This window comes from Synchiropus splendidus, chromosome 18 (genome assembly GCF_027744825.2).
Source record: "Synchiropus splendidus isolate RoL2022-P1 chromosome 18, RoL_Sspl_1.0, whole genome shotgun sequence".
Lineage (NCBI taxonomy): Eukaryota > Metazoa > Chordata > Actinopteri > Syngnathiformes > Callionymidae > Synchiropus > Synchiropus splendidus.
This window is the reverse complement of record NC_071351.1, coordinates 9,832,455-9,851,638: the sequence shown is the minus strand read 5'-3', so window position 1 is coordinate 9,851,638 and position 19,184 is coordinate 9,832,455. Positions and strand designations below refer to the sequence as shown.

Sequence of the window (19,184 nt, the reverse complement as noted above, 5' to 3'; positions counted from 1 at the left end):
CTTAGTGATCTAAATTACACTTAGGGGACAGCGAACAGGGGAGCGGTACCTTGCCTCACCCTGCGTGAGTGATCGCCTCTCTGCTGCCCAACACGGTGACATGTCAGGGGTACCCCTGTGAAAGTATCAGGGCACTGCCTCATTTGCATTTCTGGTACGGCATGAATGAACGTGTTTGTTCTGGTCTAGGAGCTCATTTGAAAGGGTCCATTAAACAGTGTTTTAGGGGTCCCTCTCTGCTGGGTCGGAAGTTTGGGAGCTGCTTTGTAATAAAAGGTGCCAGAGTGAAGGAAGAAACTGATCGGAAGGTTCAGTAGGTTGGCGAATGATGTACGGCTTTAAATTTGTAGAAGGGGGGAGAACCTATCGACTCGCATTGTAATTCAAATAAATTCTTCAAATTCATCAAAGACCTTATTCCTCAGTCTACCCTGTCTCTTCAGGCACCCCTTTTCATCCCAGCCATCTTGGCTTCGTTCAGAACCCAAGAGGCCAAAGGAGAAATGTTAATGCACAACTTGGTCTACTCAGCAGGACATGACTAGAAAACTTAGTCTTATGAAGTTCATCCATGTGAAATGTGTGTGACATTGCAGATGAGCTAATAAAAGGGGGTACGCATATGTATTTCAAAATAGCTTGAACAAAAAAGTACTATCAAGATAGTAATTGTTAAATATCATTTAAGATTCATCTTTATATAGAACTATTTTCATTTTCTTTAAAAACAAAACAGATCAGTTTCCCCAATCTCGAATGTTCAGAGCCGATGTCATTCCAAGTGTGGAGTCGTGGTTGAAGCGAATTAGCTGTACTGCTTAGAAGACTGAGGTGAGATAGGAGTAGTAAAAATGTAGATGTTATTGTGAACAATATATATTTATGAGACTTGTGCTCGCAGGTCTCTGTTGATCGACACAAATGAATATGTATCTATATTTATGACAATTTTATTGCATATTAAACAGAAAAAGGTTATATTTAATATTAAATCATTATTAAAGGTTATTTTATGTTATAAATTATATATATATATATATATATATATATTGTATTAGTATCTTAATAGTAATAATAATGAGATGAATGTATATAATACAATGCCATGTTTTGGGGTTCAAAAGATCAATACATTACACAGTGTAGACACAACATATTTTTTTAATGTGACCCGAAGGCGGAGGGAATCAGCAAATAAGAATGGACTCCCAAATCAACTGAAGATGTCCTTCAGTCCCTGAAAAAGAACCAGCAGTGGTTGTGAAAACAAGACAGTCTGGCAGAGACTAACCCACACAATTCACTGGAGAACCCAAAGACAATGTAAGCACCGCTGTGTGTGTCTTCTCAGAAGCCACGCTTGAAGAATAACGTGTTAGGCAGGGCATCATGTGGTTCAGTAGCAACACTCCCACTTTATCAGCCAAGGTTATATGAAACCTCTTATCTTTGTCAGGGAACTAGGACTTCTCAGGAAGTCTACGTGACTAGATCCAGATTCAAATCTCCACTCCACAAAATCATCACAGCCTGCCAGCATTGTCTCCCATCACGGCATTTTTCTGCCTGTTTCAGAGCTGAAAGAAGGAAAAAAAACCCAAACAGGGCAAAGAGGGGGGCGAGGGGTAATATCAGACACAGGAGAGAGCAAACTATGGGAATCCTCCTCATTAACATATGAATCAAATTCCAGCCGGAGTAAAGGACAGACCCTCGGTTCAGAGCACGTTGTGGTGAATAGCTCAAGTAGATAAGCAATGTTTTTACTCTGGGGGTCAATAGAAGCTTATCATGGTGGGCTGGTGCAGCAAAGCTTAGCATTTAAGTGCAGAAAATGTGATAAAAATGAAATAGTACCGTGAAAGCCGAATCACAAGCTCGAACATCTCCCTCGGACGGAGGACGCTCACGCATGAGCAGCCTTTATTCTAGTGCGCTGATTAAACACAATCATCTCCATCCACACCAGATAACAATATTGATGCACAGCAAAGAGAGGAATTCAGTAAACACCAGCTTCATTTTCTGGTTATAACAGCGAGGAAAAGTACAGAATATTTACCAACAAGGAAACATGTTTGTTCTAGAATCAAATATAGCTGTAAACACATTGGAGCGTGACTAAAGAGTCGACATGGCTACTGTATCGTCTCCGGAAAAATGCTACAAAGTAAAAGCAATATTTATTATGGTCTACGTAAGTATACATGATTTCTTTTTTCTGTATTAAAAGTTTGCCAGTATTCACCAAAAGTCTGACGTTAGAAAATCAATGAACTCACTCAGTCGCTTCAACCTGTTAACAGCTTTGATTGTTTAAACAGGAACCCCCAAATTCCCACTCTCATCTGCCTTCCCCTCAGCCAGCAACGAACCAGACATTTTCAGGCAAACTTTTAAATGTCATCTTCTTTTCTAGTCATGGATCTCCTCTCCAGAGACTCTGGTGGTTTTAATGAAGACAATAAATCGTTTCACCCGCAGAAAGCGCTTGAAAACCAGGGTCTCCTACATTGAGGGGCTCAGCTATAATGGTAGTGGTGTGAATCAGAAGGTACATGGGAAATTGACTGGAATAAAAAAAACAACTAGCAGATTAATTTATCTGTCACGGCGTGGTTGTCAGCAGAAGCATGTGTTCTAGTTTCCCCTCCAGTTTCCACACACTCACACAGGAAACATGTAGGAACATGGTTGTCGAATTCACAGCCAGCTTCTCTCCACTCACGGAAGGTGTCTCATCTTTATGGACAGACTCCTAACATACCTATATTTTAAGAAGTCCAGCTCCACTTCCCTTCCTACCACGGGGTGCAGGAGCAACTCAAAACAATCTGTGATGATCAGGGGAGAAACCAGCAGGATATTACCCCATGCAGAGAGGATGTTTGCTTCAATGCGGCACAACTAGGACACTCTGTTGCTGTCAACAAAACGACATGCTGCATGTGTCAAAGCGTATTTCTGTATTTCTGTTGCAGAGAGTTCTGAATAGAGCGTCTCCACAGCGAGGCCACTCTTGAAAAGCAAGCGAATGCCGTGAAGAGCCACTTCAAGTGCCAGCGAACCATGTTCCACTCTCCTTAGAAGGAATGTATCCTTTTATTCATTTTACTTCAGGAGAGAGTGGCGCAGGAGGCAGCGGGTGACAGGCGCCTGCTTATGTGACTGGTCTTAAATCCAGACCAGCCTTTCCCTGCTCGCATGGGCAGCCGCTCAAACACAGATGGGTGCAAAGTTATTTGTACCCCCTGTGCAGAAGCTGACTTCACTGAGCAGTTGTCGGCTGGAGCAGTCGTGACCTTTGCTCCCGGTTGTTAGGAACCAGCAGAGCTAAGAGGAAGGCCAGACACCACGGAAACCAGAAGTAATCCAAAATCCCTCACATCAAGTCAATCCTTTAAAGAGGGAAAGTTTCGTTACAGTGTCGGGAAAGTCCTGAGAGGACACGGCAGACAGCCAAGCCGACGGCACTATCAGTCAGTGACAGTGACCTCTCTATTTTGGACCACCATGTTAACCGTGGTCAATTTCTGTGCGAATGACTCCAGTGAATATTTCACAAGCATTCCCAAACTGCCCATCCTCAGCAGAGCACAATAAATTCCAGCAGAAAATACAGACATCAGCACTCGCCCAGTTTCCCCTTCGTGGCGAGCCTCCAATTAAAGCGGCACCGAACATCATTAAATTTTTCAGCTCGAAGGAAAGGAATTCCAGCGTGTCCTCTTATTGCACAGATACTACAAAAGATAATGGCCTCAGCAGGGGAGACCTTGGGAAACAACACGCCGGAGCCACCTGCCGTTGTTTATCACATTTGAATTTTCCAATTTACTCTAATTCTATCAATTAATTTTAATTCGGGTCTGTCAGAGGGTGACGTGTGATGACGCGGCGTAATGGGAAGATGCATGGAAGACAACAGTGGTTAGCATCACAGACTGTTGGAAGGTTCGGAGATCAATCCTGACACGATTGATCTGGATAAAGCAGCTTCACTGATGCCTCTGTTGAGAACCTTGGGCTCCAGTTTCCAGCAAATATTGTTGTGGTATTAAAAGGCTTATCGACCATGTCATGATGTCGCGGCAGTCGACTTCACATTTTTCACCACTGTCTATTAACTTGGCGTAATGAGCGTGTCAAGCTGTAATCCTTGAATGTCTTCGGTGAACTCATCCAATGTATTCATATTTTAATTGAATCACCATGTTGGTTTAGAGACTAGATACCAATTGCTAGTGCAATAATTTAACAATATGTCCATTAAATTCTGCGCCTGGGGGCTCTACAAGGCATTTTTCCACACCTGCAAGTGCTTTAAATATGAATAGCAGACACAAAATTAATGCAATAAAACCAAAAAGTTGATCAGCTGTGAATGATATATTTCACTCAGACTACATTGCTTCAAGTTTTGGAAGGTGTTTTCAATGATTGTTTGTAACGTTATAGGTCTGTAGGGAATTGTAGGGGAGTGACAATTATTTGTGGGGGAACATAGACACATCAGCAATACATCGCTGCTGGAAACACTGACTTTAGAAGTGTCACCTGTCAATCTGGGAACATCCAAAAAAGGTGGGGGATGTTGCTGTTGACTTCACCGGTCCTGACACCAGTGCAGGGAAGGAACAAGAACACTGTTACTGAATGTGCCACTGACACGTGCCTCTCATAACACCGGTACTCCACTACTGGACCTCGACTCCAGACGGAGCCTGTCTTGAGTTTGCAGGAGTTGCACCTCAGACATGCATCACGTTAAACATCACATCCATTCAGATCCGCTGTGTTCCCCAAGATGGTAGGGCAACATTAACCTGGCCCCTCAGCCAATGTCTGCTGGAACAGCGCCAGCCCTTGTTGATCCTGCGACCTCAGGATAAGTGGTTGAAGATGAACGAAGGATGAATGAAACATGAGCGGGGAAGTACTTAAGACGGGTGACTCACAGACTTAACATCCGCTTTCAAAGGCAAGCTCAACTTTTCCTCTGAAAGACATAAATGTCATCGTGATTAGTGTCGTGTATAATTTCATATTCATTCATAACGGCTCATTTAAGGCAGCAAAAGTAATTCTTAAGTAAGAGTTTGGATTTGCTTGACTGACAGACTTGTCCTGGGTGTCTACGGACACGTAACACCTACGGACAACTAAGAGTCACCAGTGTTTTCGGACTGTAAGGGGAAACCACTGCGCTGCTGCAAATCCACACAACCACAGGGAGAACATCAAACACACAACACAAAAAAGGTTCACTCAAACTTCCCTGCTGCAAGCCACTACAGCACCTTGCTGTCCTCTCGAGGGAGTAAAAAACTGAATGAATCAATCAACTGGCCTCCACTTATCTTCACACAAGACGCTGATAAATAGGCAATGTGGGGCTCAGGACTCTTGCTGAATCAACAAATTTGGTGGATTTGCACAAAAGGCAAGCCTATCAAGTTTGTCGAGGGGGTCCAGCGCTTAATCCAGATTAGCAGGAGACCCCATCATTACCCACCTACCATGCTTTAATTCAAATTTGAAACCCAAAAACATATTCTTGTCAACAATAACATTCACGATCATTTTCCTTAGTGAGCGACTACATATCAAGGTAAATAAAAACGTTCATCGTCTGCGGTCCGAAATGTTATTTTCAACATTATTTTCAACATTTTAACATCACAACAATACTCCTCCATCTTGGTCTTCTACCACCAGCTGTTTCTAAATATTCCATTCACGTCAAGGTTTTCTTTTTTCCTTCATCTCAGTGAAGTTTATTTCTTAGATTCTAAGTGGCGAGCATGGAAGCTCCAAACGTACCCCTGATTAAGAGGCTCACCCCCTGCCTGTTAAGGCTCTTACGCAGCACTTGCTTCCCCTTAATGGATAACAACGACCCGCTCAGACGCCGCGAGCAAATAAACATACTGTCACAGAGTATTTACCAGAGAACAATGACGCTCAACGCTCAATCTCTCCTCCACTGTTACATGTGAATCTGTTTCATGTTTTTCACCACACAGAACATGTTGCAAACCTTTTTGGAAAACAACAGAGCTGCCTGAATCCAAATGAGAATTTGGTGATCAATCCCGTTTTCTCTCCTTGCGGGAATCAAACCTCTCGTTTGATTTGGACTCCAGAGGGAAAGTCATTTTTAAGTTGTTCCCCGGTGCATGTTGTAAAGATGAAAGACGTGGATAAGCGCTCATCCAGGACCTCCTTAAGAAGCCCTGCAGCAGCTGGTGTTTTCCTGTCCAAGCACACCTTTCACAGGCCTGCTACACCTTGCTGTTTGACTGGATCAGAGCTGCCAAACTCAGTATACACCAACCGCACCCCACTCAGTTCGCCACATGGTCCAAACACACCAGCAACACCAAACCTCAGCACGAGAGCTGTCCGGTCCAAAAGACACCTGACACTTCACGCTTTATCACCCAATTGATATGGCTATAAACCAGACCACTACAATAAGACACTGTTTAAAGCTCATTTATTCCACTTCTTATGAGCGTCTGACAACCACCTTCATAAATCATGGCCCAAATCTGAATCCCTGAAATTCACTGGCAACTGAAATCAACAGCCAGCAATGCAATACAGTTATTAGCAATGCTTTAAAACCATTCCTTGAATATCATAAAGACGAGGAAATGTCAGCTGTTGTCTGTTTTCAGGTTGAACTTTGCAATTCCAAATGTCTGCGAGAGGTAATTATCTGTGGAAGTGTGGAGGCGGAGACAACATGCCTGACATGTGGCAACACATGCTGGCTAGACCTGTCTCACTCTCTGTGTTTACGAGCTCCGACCCAGAAGGTTGGGAGTGCGGTCCAACAGAACACGATGTGAAGACATGAAACCGCAAGTGTTTCAGTTAACAGTGTCAAAGAACTTTGAGTGTTCATCCATGAATTATATCAGCGGAGACAAACCTCTGAGCAGCTGACATTTAGAACCTCTTATCTCTCTTCTGCATTGAAAGGATGAATACTTTTGAAGTTATTTTCCATGATGATTGTCTTCAACCGCTTATCTGCCATGTCACAGTGAGGAGACATATCAAACATAATCCTTGCACATCTCAATCTCACTCCAGCAGACGATATGTGAGACAGGAATGGTCTGTTTGATACAAACTAGCGATGGAAGGAATATAAACACCAGGCAGGAAGATCTCATTTGAGATTAAATTTTGAGGCATGTGCCACATTTATGGATAAAAAAAAAAAGCGAAATCAGAAAAGATAGTCAGGTTATAAATAATAGATTAAAATCATATAATTTTAAATTAAATAATTGGAAATCTGAAGCAATGTCACCCCACTGAAAAAAAGAGACCATTGAAAAATATACTGGAAACAAAAATCAAAATAATGAAATAAAATAAAACGGAACCAAGAGGAGGAGTTAGATAAATGACAATGAATAGATACTATAGCTGGTTATCAAAACATCTTGTCAGTCATTAAAACAAAAGGTGTTTGGCTGCCTATGTGTATTATTTAAGTAATAATACGAAGTATTATTTACCCTTGTCAAGTGAACTACAGCGGATGCGAAAGACTGATTTATTTACCGACAAACATGACCAGAACTTCACCTCCAGGCGGTTCCAGAACTCTCTGAATGACAGTAGGGCAGAATAAACTAGCAGATCCATCTCACTGCACAGCAACAATTCCGGTTTGATAGTATCAGGCACACCAGTTAGCATTGATGATGGTATGAACAATTCCTGGTGACAGCTTTGGCTCTTGAGCAAGTTTCACAGCAAGAGATCAGTGTAGCATTTCTGTGCGGGTCAATCACGCGGCTGAATGGATCAGGTTTCGGGAGCAGACCAAACGAGGAAGTCCCTCATCACATCGTGCAAATATCTCAGCCAGACGTCTGACAGCATCAGTGATGTTAGAAATTGTGCTTCAGGCAAGCCGGAGTTACAGCAGAAGTCAATTTCTCATACAGTCTGCTATGAAATGTACAATAAATTATTTTTGGTTGATAGCACAGTGATCTATACTATACTAGTATACACAGTAAAGGAAACAGTACCATCCGTGTTTGGCTTAAACTTAATGTACCTTCAGGGACAATATGACATTGGACCTTCTTCATTTGCTTTCACGCAGATTTTCAAATTTAATATGGAGTACAAACCTGATTTTTAATGTTCTCTATTGAGGTGTAGCTTCAGTTAGAGTTGCATACATTGACAGTAGGTTGTTCATTTATGTGAGGAAAAAATTGTTAATTTGCTACAGATCAATATTTTGTAGGATTCTCCCAAGCTACACTCATTAGAAAGTGCATTATATCTTGATAACAGGAAGAAAAGTTGGACTTTTAAAGGCTGTGTCATGATAATAACTTATTGTTATTACAAAATATTAAACGGATTATAATTTCGATGGGTAATGTATACTACCACTACTTCAGACAATACAGAACTGTGAAGAAACAATGATGCCTTCCATGAGTTTTCACTTCAATAAAAACACAAATATAAAAATAAAGACAAAACACGCAGGGTTCGGATACGATGTGTTGCTTTAAACCATTCACGGACATTTAAACATCCCAGTTTCCTAAAACAGCGGCCAGAACTCGATGCTGGAGATGTTTTTTTTAAATTCAGTTTAGCAGTGAAAAGCTGTTCCTTCTCGCCTGCGCTTCAGTGTTTGCGCCGCTGAATGTGGTGAGACAGATTTGATTGTGTTTCTGCACACAAGCGGCCAGCCTATCAGCAAACACAAACTTCAGCGCACCACATGCTTGTCTCCCTTGGCGAGGTCTAAATCTGGTGGCGCGTGTTCAAGTATCCGAGTGTTGACAAGCGCTTCCTACCTGTTCCTCTAGTTCTCCGCAGCCAGGTGAGTCCGGCGCGTCGGTCCCGCCGCTGTGAGCGTCAAAGTAACGTCACATTTTTGGAGCGCTATACATCCGCGAATCAACGGCGTCGACAACTGCGCAAGGTCGTTTGACTATTTTGGAAACCACGGAGGTCAAAGGACACTGAAGACGCTGCGTGCGTGCGAGCGCGCGCACGTGCGTGGCATGTACTATAACAGGCAGTCTGACGCTCTGGTCGAATATGGGCCCCCTGGATGTCCGCGCACGTGGCTTGTCAATCACTTACAATGACGTAAGATCACTCGTTCTTCCTTATAGTGTATTCACATATTGGTATGACCAGTGACTGAAAGCATAGTGGAATAAAACAAAGTACAGAGAGTCCAGACACACAGGCTTGTGCGTGACAGTACTTGAGCAATGTGCTCTACCAAATCTGTCAGCACCACACTTAACATCACTCAGTAACTTCATTAATTCACTCACTGAGTACTCAGCCAGATATCTATGGTATTTTCTGAACCATCTTTTGTGGAAAGACTTGGGGCGACCATGAAACTCATAACATGGCCACTGAACAAGAAAGCATCCGCCACCTTTAGCTCCTTGAATCCGCACTTCCAGTTACAGCCCAAATATGTCCATCAATGAAACTCTACTTTTTCCAATACCTCAGTATTGACCGACATTCCTGCGACTGAACACTTGGCTGAATCCAATAAACCCAAGAACCTGATCGTTGAAAAAAAAGTTGATAAAGATGATGATCGTCTTGTTTCTTCACAAAAGATGAATATCACAGGCATGAAAACAAGCTCCGAGAAATAGAAATAGCTCCTTCTTTCCTCCACAGCTCAAGAAACATCTAAAGGCCCTTCACTGTGTCACTTTCACCAACACACAATGATGGAGAAAAACTTGCTGCCAGGCACGGCATGCCTTCACTCCCACGAGGTCTGGACTCAATTGTGAAGCGGTATGAAAGAAACTTGCGTTCCAATTAGCACCCGGACCGGCAGTGAATACAACGTCTTGAACCTTGACATCACCCTTCTTCCAGAGAAGCTCTGCAGATATAGCCAGGAGATCGCCACCTCTTCACCCATTAAATCTATTGAGCTCCACTGACCTGAGATCTTGACCTCTGTTCAGGTTTATCTCCGGCGTAAAGCACTTTGCTCCTTATAAGTGTGATCTGCAGATTCAGCAACATGTCTCGGTCACAGCCCTCTCCCACAGGTGTGAATCTATCAGGCCAGGTAAATCAATGTCGAGTCTGAATTGATTTTTTTTTTTTTTTGTTCATGAATTGATTCTGACACATGTAATGAAATGTTTTCCAACCTAATCCCGGGAGTTCAAGAAGAGCCCTGCTGACCCTGGATGGTGAACTATGGAATAATGTAAGCAAAATAGACATACCACGGAGAATGAGGTTAAGAAAATCGAGTTTCCATGGTAATTGATGTGCGGCTCAGTTGCTGGCAGGTCTTTCCTCTCGTGGTCGAACGATGCCCCCTAGTGACACCCAGGACCTGTAAACACAGCCAGAGGCTGCTGAATATTCTCAACCTAGCTTCTTTTAAATATGGTTTAAAACTTCTGAAATGTGCCACTTTTGTTTGACAAGGAAAATTGTGATGCAATTTTACTCTCCAAGAAGCCAATCTCTCCTCGATGTCTCATCAATATCCACTGACAGTGACCCTGTGCTCCCAGTTCCCTGCCTATCATGGACAGCCATCGTGCAAGATTTTCTCTTCATTGGATGTTTTTTTTTTATTAATAGTATTTTTCATTCACTAAAAATGCTGAGGAAAATCTGCAAGACATTAGGAGGCTGGTGATTATGTTATGGCATAGTTTGGAGCGATGCTTGAATCGTCATGGAAACACTGGAGGTGAAATGTCCCAGCATCAAGTCCGCTCTCCCCGTGTGAGGTGAGACATTGTTCAGCTGTGTGATTCACAGCTGTGAGGCTAAAGTTGTCTTCATGCGCCGTATGATGTGATCACTGAGGCTCCCATCAGGGGTTGCCAGAGCACGTCAGCCTCCTCCACTGATCATCCTCCATTGACGCTCCTCATCTCACCTTTACCACAAACAGGAACCTCAACCTTTGACCTGTAGCCTCTAATGTTGTCTCTCAGCTTCTCCAGGTGTGGCGTCCCTCTCATACTCATCTGATATTGTTTTTATTTATCCCAATGAAAACCCCTTCATCTTCATCTCTGACTCGTCAAACTCTGCTTCTCATATTTGTGTCAGAGCTTCTGTCGCTGTAAAGCACGTCTCACTACTGCTACCCTTTCACTCAAGAAGCCCCATTCCTTGCCAAGTGCCTCTGCTCTCCTCCTCATCTCCCTTGACCGTTGTGAGTCTTGATTGATTTTCACAACCTCTTCTCCTTCTCTCCTTTTCCCACACCTTGCTTCAACTGACATTCACTTCTCTTCTCTCCAGCTTCTTGTTCGCCTTCTCCTTACTCGCACTACATCATCAGCAAACATCATGTGAGTCACCTTTGAGACCTCCTTTTGCCCACATCACCACGGTCTCACTGAATTCAAACATGTCCAACACAACTCTCGCTGAGCTCTTCATACAATACCATGCTTTCTCTCTGGGATCATGACCTCTTCTTAGATCTACAAAGACACAGTGCGACTCCTTCTCACCTTCATTGTCCTTCTCTATCAACAGACCTGTTCTGTGAGTGAAACCATACAGCTGCTCACCGAAGTTGACCTCCCTCCTTATCTTGAACTCCACAACTCCTTCCCTCATTTTCATGGAGAAATTCTTTTTCAAAGTGATCACCTCGACAATTGTGAGCCTCTCACAGGCTCTTAAGAATTGGTCCCAGAACACTTCACTTCCACCCATCAGGTCTGCTCACTCCACTGCCTTCTCTTTTATGCACTTCCACACATTCTTCTGTATTAAAATACATATATTAAAATACACAATACCCAACACGAAAGAGAGTACAGATCATAAAGAAATATGTAGTGCCTGAGTGGAAAAGTTTATCCAATGAGGTTTTTAATGTGGCTCTTTAAGTTTAAGAACAATAAAATCCTCAAATAAATTCAAAAGCCAATGTGGATGATGTGATCTGCCTAGTTCATGCTGACGTGTAAAGGACCTGACACAAGATCATAAATCCAGATTCATATCGCTGCTTTTATTGGTGAAGAGAATGTGATTAACACCTTTTGCCCCTTTTATTCAAATATTGATGCTGATAAAGATCCAGCTCTTTCACATTCTTTCCACTTGAATCATCTGACTATTTTGTGAGTGTGAATAGAGCAGCACTGATACACCATGCGGGGCTGAACTGGAGCTCGCTGTGTGAACTCACCCAATTATGACACTTTGAACTGGCATATGGGAGCATTAAGCCAAAGGTGTCAAGAGTATTCTCCAGCATTCACTCCCTTCAATTCATTTTTTCCCAATCGAGTGCAAAAGTCAGGTGTTTTTTTCTTCCCTCTCCCTCTGTCTGACTCAACCACCTTTCTCTTTCATAAAGGATTGACAGAGTGAAGGAGGATGAATAGAAAGCTACAGCAGGGATCAACTCTCCATCTCAGGGAGGCAGAAAAAACACTGCCTCATTATGCTGCATGCAAGTTAAAGAGCGATTGCGTCATGTAGGCAACAACGGAGACAGCCAAATGTGAAAACTCAGTTTTGGTGGCTGCGCTGGATAACAGTCCCGTGGTGGTGATGAAGTGGGAATTGATGAAGCACAATCAAATGTATTCATTTATTGACACAGGTCCCGTCGGAGGTTAGTGTTGCAGCAAGACACGAAGAGTTGCCTCATCACCACTTAGCTGTATTGCTAGCTTCTTGTTGGGGAATTGGTGCCCAGGGGATGGATCCAAATAGAAATGTTAAATGGCTTCAACACACATGCATGCTGGGCTGGTGGCCTGGGGTTGCACAAATGTTCCGGGGTGCTCTTCAGGGCTGCGCTCAAAAGTGTCTCTGCTGTTGTTGGGCTTCATTTGGGGCAAAATTAAATCCCATTATACGAGGGACTTATCCCATTTCAAATGCCCTTCAACTCCTGTCCTGTGCGTGGACCTCTCTTTGGTAGGGCAGACAAAACATGAGCTAATGATCTCCGGATGGAATTGGATTGATACTATTGAAGTGGTGCAGCGATTGAGGAAAAGATTCCACCTTTATTCCAGAGGTTAACGCACACCATGCGTTGTGTTCCACTTTTCTGAGAGAATTGGAATTCTCTGTTGTTGTCTGTCCTCAGATCGGGGAAAGCAAACTGGAACAGCACTCCACAGGGACTTCCCCCGCTTAACTCATGCAGCATGTTCAAAGATGTTTGTTTTGCTTACTCAGCAAATATGTGTTGCTCTCACAATTTCAGGGTTTTAGTGAGCTGGCAGTGTATTTCCACGGGAAAACTATAGGTATGATCACACTTTATTGATCCCCTTCTGAGGAAATGCGTTGATCAAAGAACAGTAAGTGAGTGAAGGAAAAAAGTCTGTAGGAAATGCCACGAAGACATGAGATAAACACTAGCACAAAGGTGCGGCAGAAGCATTCAGTGCCCCAGTCTCGTAGAAGATGTCACTGTAGAGGCGACCACCAAGCGCAACTCTCCTACCTCTAGATGGTGACCCGACTTGAGTGGACCGGTGGGAGGAAAGTGGAGTGCCCGGAGAAAACCCACACAATACATCCAAACTCCACACAGAAAGCACCTAGCTTGGATTCAAACCTACGACCTTCTTACTATGAGGCTGCCTCAGCACCAACAAGTGCAACTGCTTAAAAATGAATTCTGATTTGAATGCAAATGGAACACACCATAACACAATGAATTCAACAGTAATGTTTTCCAGGAACTGTCTATCTACCAATATTTAATGGACCTCTGTACAATTCACGTTGCGATTACACATTTGTTGTTGGTGTCTAGTGGCGTCAGTGTAGCTCTGCATAATTTGTGTGGCCCCTTATCATTTCCGCTTCAATTTTTGACCTCCCCTCTCTCACCCTTCCTTGTACGCATATTTATTGACTAATCTAAGCCAACACCAGCCCCTTAACCATGACGAATCAGTTCACATCAATAAGCTGACCCCTTATTAAAGCTTCAACCGACAATTGTCACGGCTCTCCTCCGCCGTTCCCCGCAGTGCCTCCGAAACTGGCAGCAATTACGGCACACGATTCATAAAAACTCATAAGATCTGATCCGATAGCTTTCGTTGGTGGAACAAGTCTGCTGGATACCATTTCAGACAACCAAATTTAATACATAACTCTTAAATTTGATTGTCCAGACAGCAAGAAAACAAATCAATAAGGGAAAGAATTGGAATTGACTCGCATCAGCAAGGTAATGTCAACGTAGCCTCAGGGCTATATTTGTAGCAGTTATTGGGAATGGCAAACGGCGGCAGCTGCTTATGAAAATAGGGCACGTGTGAGTAATTTATAGAGCCAAGGAAGCCCTACATGGAGGCGGAATGATTATACTTGGTGATAAAATGTCGCGTTTATGTGATACCGCTGGTGTGCGCGGTCCCCGAACAATATCCCAACACTTGGCACCAGGAACACTTTAAATGACATCAAGTTGCAAACGACACTCTCCGGTGCCATCTTTGATTTAAGGTGACTTGTTTGAATCGAGATAACCTGGCTGGATGTTTGATGCACACAGAGGACTTTATGAAAGTATCTCTCTATCTATCCAAAGTACTGTATCTATCTATCTATCTGTCTATCTATCTATCTGTCTATCTATCTATCTATCTATCTATCTATCTATCGATCTATCTATCTATCTATCTATCTACTGTAAGTACTGTATCTCTCTTCCTATCTATCTATCTATCTATCTATCTATCTATCTATCTATCTATCTATCTATCTATCTATCTATCTATCTATCTACTGTAAGTACTGTATCTCTCTTCATATCTAAAGTATCTATCTAAAGTATCTATCTATCTATCTATCTATCTATCTATCTATCTATCTATCTACTGTAAGTACTGTATCTCTCTTCCTATCTAAAGTATCTATCTATCTATCTATCTACTGTAAGTACTGTATCTCTCTTCCTATCTAAAGTATCTATCTAAAGTATCTATCTATCTGTCTATCTATCTATCTATCATCCATCCATCCAACCATCCACCTATCATCCATCCATCCATCTATCTATCTATCTATCTATCTATCTATCTATCTATCTATCTATCTATCTATCTATCTATCTATCTATCTATCTACTGTAAGTACTGTATCTCTCTTCCTATCTAAAGTATCTATCTATCTATCTATCTATCTGTCTATCTACTGTAAGTGCTGTATCTCTCTTCCTATCTAAAGTATCTATCTATCTATCTATCTATCTATCTATCTATCTGTCTATCTACTGTAAGTGCTGTATCTCTCTTCCTATCTAAAGTATCTATCTATTTATCTACTGTAAGTGCTGTATCTATCTATCGATCTGAAGTATCTATTTAAAGTACAAAAAAGCACACCTTTATTATATTCTGTATTGTCGTTATTGTAGTGTGTATTGCACAGTGTATTGTAGTGTGTGAAGAGGTTTGCCTTACACTTTGTGGATATGGAGTGCTGCACCAGGTTCCTGGTGCTGCTTCATCCAACACAGTTAGGATGGATGCCTGAGACCCTGAAGAGAGAGGCAGAGTGAGTCGAGTGAGGGATAATATGACATCATTTACATAGTATATTTGAAATGTACTGGTTGGTTTACTGACAGTCATGGTTTTTAAATGCCAGTGAGACAACCAACAGTGATGGGCAACAAGAGGTTTCATGAAACAGTCTGCATTTTCAGAGGCCACCACATGGCACTGTCTGCTGTGTTTCAATTTGACAGACAAATTCAACAAAAGCTCACACCATTTTTAAACCAAGAGCCCCAACTTCTAGCCCCTGAAAATCAGATGACGGTTTCTGCTTTTAAATGTATTGTTATGGATTAAATCTTACAAGCAAAAGGGATACCTGAACCAGTGATTTTTTTTTTTTCTAACAAACCACCATGATTTCATGTGGGGCAATAAATATGTCAAAGGCACATAATCAGTTGTTACCTCACAGTGCTCTGCAGTATTCATCTCCTTGTATACTCACATGTCAGCATGTTGAGGAATCGGTTATGTTAATTAAGATGTTTGAATTATTCATGTGTTTGACATTCGGAGTGCAAAGCTGGACAAAGAAGCCAGCCAGCAGATGTGTTCACCCCAAACCAACTTCTCATCATCAGCAAGAATCTGCTGCTTGTTGTGCTTCTGTAATGAGACAAATTTTCCTTTTCCTCACAATTTCTGCTTCATTGTCACCTACAATGTGCGAGTAAACACAGCATAGTAGCCACTCCAACAAACACCAGATGTCTGAGGTTCTTCTCACACTTACTGGATGCTTACTTGTAAGCTGTTTTGGTTGTTGTTGTTGACATCTGATAGCAAAAAAAAAAAAAGAACACACATCTTAATAAAAACAGGCCTGATGCCTGTTTGTGTGTGTGCAAGCTAATTCCTTCGTAGCTTTTAGTTACAGAGAATCGTTTTGTCATTGACAAGAAGAGAGTGAAAACATTCATTAGGAAGAGACTATAGAAAATCTATACGGTGGTCTGAACCTGAGACCTGAAGATATCTAAAAACCAATCACTTTAGATGGATCCTCTGTGAGAGCGCTGAAGAGCAGGCGAGTAAAACAAATGCTGGCAGCTCTGGGGCTTCACATAAACTTCCAGCATGTGTATTTATGAATGGCAACCTTCTCAGGAGAGGAGATAATGTTAGAGAACCCACTTTGGTGACGTCCCCATTGTTTGCTCTATGATACCGCCCGGTTCAGCGCCGCAGAAGCTTCTAATGCTCTCAAAATGAAAGTAAACACAGGTCCGGAAAAGCATTTTTCTCTCATGAAAGAGGCAAACATCTCCTTTACACTGAGGTGGTGACCAGCTCTCAGTCTCGGCAAGGGGGAAGTGCAATGTTTCAGCATCAATCTCAGCAGAATGAAAATTGTTTCTGCAAGGGGTACAGTATAGTAGAAATAGTTCTGTTAAATTGCATTAAATAAGACAGCAATTTTGCAAAATTTTATAGGTATATTTTTTGCATGGAAAAGCAATAAAGGTAGGGTAGCTGATCTTGAAAGTCAATTGAAAGTCCAAACCTCATTCAGAGGTCTGAGCAACTGGCTGTTGCGTCAAATTATTTTGAAGCGATTAGTTAAAATGGTTCCTCTCCTCTCCTCTTCTCTGCTCTCCTCTCCTCTCTTCTCCTCTGCTTTCCTCTGCTCTGCTCTCCTCTCTTCTGCTTTCCTCTCCTCTGCTTTGCTCTCCTCTCCTTTTATCTTCTCTCCTCTCCTTTTATTTCCTCTCTTCTCCTCTGCTTTCCTCTGCTCTCCTCTCCTCTGCTTTCCTCTCCTCTCTTCTCCTCTGCTTTCCTCTGCTCTCCTCTCCTCTGCTCTCTTCTCCTCTGCTTTCCTCTGCTCTGCTCTCCTCTCCTCTGCTTTCCTCTCCTCTGCTTTGCTCTCATCTCCTCTCCTTTTATCTTCTCTCCTCTCCTTTTATTTCCTCTCCTCTCCTCTTCTCTCCTCTGCTTGGCTCTCCTCTGCTTTCCTCTTCTCTCCTCTCCTCTCCTTTCCTCTTCTGTCCTCTCCTCACATCTCCTCTCCTCTCCTCTGCTCTGTTCTCCTCTCCTTTTATCTCCTCTCCTCTCCTCTCCTCTCCTCACATCTCCTCTCCTCCTCTTCTGTCCTCTCCTCACATCTCCTCTCATCTCCTCTCCTCTGCTCTGCTCTCCTCTCCTTTTACCTCCTCTCCTCTCCTCTCCTCTCCTCTGCTCTGCTCTCCTCTCCTCACATCTCCTCTCCACTCCTCTCCTCTGCTCTGCTCTCCTCTCCTCACATCTCCTCTCCTCTGCTCTGATCTCCTCTCCTTTTATCTCCTCTCATCTCCTCTCCTCCCCTCTCCTTTTATCTCCTCTCCTCTGCTCTGCTCTGCTCTCCTCTCCTTTTATCTCCTCTCCTCTCCTCTGCTCTGCTCTCCTCTCCTTTTTTCTCCTCTCCTCTCCTCTGCTCTGCTCTCCTCTCCTTTTATCTCCTCTCCTCTCCTCTCCTCTGCTCTCCTCTCCTTTTATCTCCTCTCCTCTCCTCTTCTCCTCTCCTCTGCTGTCCTCTCCTTTTATCTCCTCTCCTCTCCTCTTCTCCCCTCTTCTTTTATCTCCTCTCCTCTCCTCTGCTCTGCTCTCCTCTCCTTTTATCTCCTCTCCTCTCATCTCCTCTCCTCCCCTCTCCTTTTATCTCCTCTCTTCTCCTCTGCTCTCCTCTCCTTTTATCTCCTCTCCTCTCCTCTGCTCTCCTCTCCTTTTATCTTCTCTCCTCTCATCTCCTCTCCTCCCCTCTCCTTTTATCTCCTCTCCTCTCCTCTCCCCTGCTCTGCTCTCCTCTCCTTTTATCTCCTCTCCTCTCCTCTCCTCTTCTCCTCTCCTCTCCTCTCCTCTCCTGATACAAACTGTCAGACAATGTGAGATGAAACATTAAAAGGTAATAAATATTTAGACAAGTATCATCACCCACAGCGTTTTTCCATTTGAAATATTAATGGCTGCATTAATAAGTTAAATATCCACACTGCCTTAACAGCACAGTCATGTTTGTAAGTAAATCATTCCAGGCAGATAGGAAGTCAGACAGTGGTCAAAAGTATGACGCCTTCGAATATGATCAGAATTCAGTTGCAGATTACAAGACCAATCAGTACACCAGACAAGATATTCATAAAGTTCATAAATAGCGCCTCCTACAGTTGAGACAAGTTTTGCTAGATAAATATACTGACAATAAGAAAACCTAATTGAAAAAAGTACATTAAGTTTACTTCTTTAAATTATCTCATGATGTGTTGCAAAAATAAATAAATGAAAAAGAGAAGTACTTTGCTTTAAATTCCGCCTTTCATACATGTTATCTCATGCTTAAGTGTAACTTTTTCAGTGGCTGGAAGTGGCGCTCATGGTACAAATAATTTATAAAAAAATTGATCAAGACCTTTTTCATTTACTCAAAATAAAGCAGCTTAATCGAAAAAGTGCAGGAGATCGCTATCAGCGTCTACAAAACACAGACGAAGGACCTTGAGCACTCGCAGCACAAGAAATATTAATTCATTGTATTTTGACTCAATTAGTGAAATATAACTCAAATGTCGAAACCAAAAATTAGCATTTTTAAAAAAATTATTTGACGAGAAAAAGTTACACAAGCTGGGTGGC

At 42.6% G+C, this 19,184-nt stretch overlaps 1 protein-coding gene across 1 annotated transcript in view; it reads right to left on the bottom strand.

The window, feature by feature from the left end:
* Nucleotides 1-19,184, bottom strand: part of LOC128749088 (neural cell adhesion molecule L1-like protein) — a 94,763-nt gene that overhangs the window by 37,835 nt on the left and 37,744 nt on the right. Inside the window, exon 7 of the mRNA XM_053848316.1 lies at nt 15,480-15,556. The gene's annotated coding sequence lies outside the window, so the exon portion shown is untranslated. The remainder of the gene's footprint in view (nt 1-15,479; nt 15,557-19,184) is intronic.